The sequence below is a fragment of the Coprinopsis cinerea genome (genome assembly GCF_000182895.1).
Source record: "Coprinopsis cinerea okayama7#130 chromosome Unknown cont3.35, whole genome shotgun sequence".
Lineage (NCBI taxonomy): Eukaryota > Fungi > Basidiomycota > Agaricomycetes > Agaricales > Psathyrellaceae > Coprinopsis > Coprinopsis cinerea.
Window position 1 is genome coordinate 2,501 of NW_003307510.1, and position 5,376 is coordinate 7,876.

The following is a 5,376-nucleotide window of genomic DNA, read 5'->3' on the forward strand; positions in this document are numbered from 1 at the left end:
GTAGAGCGTGTATGGCCCTTTCTCCCTTTGCAGCCTGTGCCTTGCAGTGCTGCATCTCTAGACTTACTGATCCTAGCATTTCCTTGGACGAGATGTTTCGGTGTTCCACCAGGGAACGGTCGACCCAAATGCCCAAGTACTTGTAGCGGTCAACCCGCGGGATCTCTCCCGCGGAGGTCATGAATGTGGTGTTCGAGTAGGCTGCAATTTCCTCCTCGTCCGTGCTCCACAACATAACCCCGCATTTCGGAATGCCCAATTCCATGCCCCACTTTTCAGCCCACTCCGCTAGCTTGTTGCATGCACCGGCGGTTGCCGTTGTCGACTCTTCGAATAAGACGAGGTCGTCAGCGTATAACCCCCCTTTGCAGGACTTATCTTCCTCTAACCCTCCGGAAGGTGACCCGCCAGCTTTACCTGGTACGTACACTCCCGCCGTCGAGCAGTCTTGGATAATCCGGTTTATGAACAGGATGAACAAGAGTGGGGATAGTGGACAGCCTTGTCTTGTACCTCTTAACATGCCAAAGGTACGTCCTAGCCGCCCACCCGTTCGAACCGACATTGCGGAATTCCCATATATTGTTTTCAAGAAGTCCAGGAACTTGCCCCGGACTCCAAGATGGGACAACACTCGGTACAAGGCGCCGTGGCTAACCTTGTCGTAGGCTTTCTTGAAGTCAACAAATATACCATAAGTCGACTTTTTGCACAAGTGTCTACGTCGTACTATTTCTGACAGTACTAGGAATTGGCTTATCGCCTCTTCTGTGAGTAATACGTTCGAAGTGTACAAACGCGTACTAACGCGTCGAAGTCGATCCCAAGGGCTTGCACGCCCTGAGGGTTACGGCCATCGACAAGATGGTGGATATCATGATCGGCGCGCCCGAGGTACACAGGGTTGTTCTCTCATGGCGCTACGTCGAGGATGGACCCAACAAGGTCGCCCTTATCAATCAGATCGCTAGGAGCCTGAGCGCTAAGGACGTATACTCCGTCAACGAAGGCCCCGCCCCATTCGACATCGTGTACAGCTCCCGCGAAGGGAGCTTGCTGGACAACATCAGAGGTGGGATGCGGAACGCCGGGCTGGACTTCGTTCAGTACGCGCACCCCGCCTTCTTCTGGCCCCCCGCGATCGTACACAACGACCGGCGCGGGCTAGGAAACTCCTCGTCTGCCATGTGGACTGCGAATTTCGACAAGGCGCCGGGTCAGGAGACGTTGGAGATCTTCCTCCAACAAACCAAGGCTGACATCGTCGTCGCCTTCCGCCTATGTGAGTGGTCTAGTCGCAGATCACAATTTTCACACTCTGACCCATCGTCCTATAGTCCATGTCTCCCCTACGGGGAACATGACCCCTACCTTCGCGTGGGGCCTGCGTGCGGCTAAGGAAGGTGGTTTCGCAGAAGAGGACGTGGTGGTAGAGCAGGCGACGCTGGAATGGGACCCCCACTGCTCGTTCTGTGGTACGGGCGCCCCACTCGAATCGCCTCACACCCACCTCAGTGCCCGTTCGTCGCGACGCAGAACAAGATCAGGGCGCACTCGGACCACCTCCCTCTCGTCATCGAAGACGGGATCGTCGTACGCAAGGACGAACTGGTGCCCATCGACTACTCGCTCACGTTGAGAGAATTACGCTCGGCCATCGCCTCCCTTCAGAACCGCGTCGACGTCTTGGAAAAGGCAGCGGGGGTGAAGAACAAGGATACGGCGGAGTCGTCCAAGGAGGGTAAAAAGGATGGTAAGAAGGGTGGTGCCAACCCTGGTGGTGACGTGAAGGGGTCGAAGAAAGGCAAGGAGAAGGCGAACGAGTCGGTTCAGGCGTCGGGGAGTACCAGTGGCAAGGAGAAACCCAAGCCTCAAGGAAAGAAGAAGGGTGGTAAGAAGGGTGGCAAGTGATCTCTTAGCGTTGTCGTAGTCCCCTTATCCTCGTCGTTCTATGTCCCTCGTTCCTTTGTGGTTGTACATGTATCCATGCGCTGCGCCCCTCGGGGCAAAATTATACCTGTCGTTCTCCGTTCTTTGACTTATTGTGTGATTTTGGGACCCAAAAAACAACTCTGGGATATAACTTGGTTGGCATTTTGGATTACGGGCCTATGGAGCGTGTTTGGCTAACGTTTTGGGGGTGATGGGGCAAGCTGCTGGCCGAACCAGTGGTGTCCGAGGGAGGACGGCTTCCAGATACCCCCCCTCGTTGGTCGTTGGGTTCGCAACTTGGGTTGAAGCGTAGGGAACCGTGTACGAGGCCCAGCTCTCCTCGCCGCTGGAACACACCTCACATGTACGCCTGACTCTCGTGGATGCGTCCTAGAAGTGAACCCTAACTCTTATACATACAGTGCATGGCGGAAACTAATTCTCTAGAGGAATGGGAGGACCCGAGAACTCCCTCAGAGACTTCGACTATCCGTCAGGCTGGAACGGACAGAGAACACGAGGTCTATAAACTAAACCATCCAGTCAGACCCATTGGGTCAATAAGTAAGACGGAGGGATGTATTCGTCTAGTGATATTCAACACGCAGGACACTACAGCCCGTGAGGCGTGGACAGAGCTGAGGTACATTCTCCAACCAGAGGTGTACCAATCCATAGTCCGTCTGAAATGTGTCAAGTACCGCAACTCCAAACCAAGAATTGACATCTGGGTAAAGAGTGAGTTATCGCAACAGATCCGACGCGAGATCCGAGCGATGACAAGGGAAAGAACACCGTCTCTAACAAAGATCTTGGGCAAAATGGGCCCAGATGGTTCCCGCATCAAAGCCCGCTCATCATGGAGAGTAGCCGAGTGGATACCCTTCCGTGAACGAAATAAACACTCGTTTGATCTTGGAGACAGAGGCCAAGTACCGACGAACTCGACTATCCTGACTTGCAATGTAAACGGATTCCATAGCAAGAGAGCGCAGGTAGAAGAGCTTCTGGAAAAGCGTAAGGCGGTCATAGCGGCGTTCCAGGAAACGCTGGTGGGACCGGCCCACTACCCCATCAGGGTGAACGGGTATAACACCTTTGCAGTACCATGGCAAGAGGGATTCAGGGGGACAGCGTTACTAGTCGATGACAGGCTGTCCTCCTACAGAGTCCCCCATAAGTTAGGCAACAGCGTAACTTATGTTCGAGTATCTGGAATCCCTGGTCTAGGTAAACCTATGCACGTCATGTCAGTGTACTCCCCCTCGGGAGGGAGCCACAGATCTGACAGAACGAGGCTTATCAAGGGGCTGGGGGATCTAACTAGAGAGATACTCGAAAAGGACGGAGGTGCATGTGTCGTCGCCCTAGGCGACTTCAACCTAGAGTCCGGACAACTGGACTCAAGGCTGGCGAATTCTGGTGGATATATGCAGCGAGTCCGACCGAAAGGATCGGATATCTCACGTTTCCCCACACGAGGAAAGGCGAGGGCCCTAGACCATATCCTGGGTACACCCTCTGCCTGTCTATTCCTGAAAGCGCCGCGTGTACACCGCCGATACGACTTAAGTGATCATAGACCAGTGGCGGCTAAAATGCGAGTAGCTCCGCAAATGGCTGAACAGCCGCCCGTACCACCACTACGATACGATGGTCGAAGACTACGAGAAAAGTCGATGCAGATAGTCAATGATAACCGTTGGCTAGCCCTCACAGTAGATGAAGGAGAAGAGACCGTAATGGAGGTTACGTCGTTGGAAAACTCCTTCAGGACAGTGTACGATACCGCCTTAGCCGAGGCTCAAGTCACATACTCTGCTGTGTCTAAATACGGGGCGATGCTGCCCAAATCCCTCCTTGTCCTTCTGCGGAAGTATAAACGGTTAGCTAAGAAAATGACCAAGTCAAAGGCCAAAGGTCATGCATATGACCAACTTAGCGCCCGCTTCCGGCTTGCGCGAAAACGTTTCCGAGAGGCCAAAACCGATTGGGAACGAGCAAGAAAGCAGAAGGACTTCGCCCACATCGCTAGCTCACTCCTACAACATGATACCAAGTCGGTATGGAGCAGGCTACGTTCTAAGGTAGACACGACCATGAGGGGTGACGCCCTCCCCCCAGTGCGAAATGCGAGCGGGGAATTGGTCGTAGAACCCCAGTCAATAGTCGAGGAGATGACGGGGTATTACAAGGCCTTGGCCCAAGATAACCCGAACAACATCTCTACCGACCACGACCGCTGGAACGAGATGGACTTGGGTGAGGACCGTCCAACTATAGCGACACTGAACGTGAAGTTAGAATGGAGGGAAGTACTCCTCGCCATCCGACGCATGAATAGAAACACAGCGCCGGGAAAGGACGGGATCCATGTGAACGTCCTGAAAAGTCTAGTGTCAGAAGAGTGCATGGAAGAGGTTAAGAGGCAGAATCCAGCCTTTAAGAGACCCGAAAAGGTGCAGATTAACCTACCGGAGTATGAACTCCCCATAACACCAATGACACCAATGGGTAAAGCATTCTTTGTGCTACTAAACAGAGTATGGGATTCGGGGGCCCTACCAGACACTTGGAACGAAGTATGGATATGTAACTTGCTGAAACCAGGTGACCCGGACCCAGAAATGTTGTCGAACTACCGAGGGATTAGTCTTATTTCCGTGAGCCTCAAAGTGGTCATGCAGATAATGACGGAACGTCTTATGGTAGCCAGTGAGGCGGCAGACCTCATCGCCCCAGAGCAATCTGGGTTTCGACGACGGGAAGAGGCGATAAGCCAATTCCTAGTACTGTCAGAAATAGTACGACGTAGACACTTGTGCAAAAAGTCGACTTATGGTATATTTGTTGACTTCAAGAAAGCCTACGACAAGGTTAGCCACGGCGCCTTGTACCGAGTGTTGTCCCATCTTGGAGTCCGGGGCAAGTTCCTGGACTTCTTGAAAACAATATATGGGAATTCCGCAATGTCGGTTCGAACGGGTGGGCGGCTAGGACGTACCTTTGGCATGTTAAGAGGTACAAGACAAGGCTGTCCACTATCCCCACTCTTGTTCATCCTGTTCATAAACCGGATTATCCAAGACTGCTCGACGGCGGGAGTGTACGTACCAGGTAAAGCTGGCGGGTCACCTTCCGGAGGGTTAGAGGAAGATAAGTCCTGCAAAGGGGGGTTATACGCTGACGACCTCGTCTTATTCGAAGAGTCGACAACGGCAACCGCCGGTGCATGCAACAAGCTAGCGGAGTGGGCTGAAAAGTGGGGCATGGAATTGGGCATTCCGAAATGCGGGGTTATGTTGTGGAGCACGGACGAGGAGGAAATTGCAGCCTACTCGAACACCACATTCATGACCTCCGCGGGAGAGATCCCGCGGGTTGACCGCTACAAGTACTTGGGCATTTGGGTCGACCGTTCCCTGGTGGAACACCGAAACATCT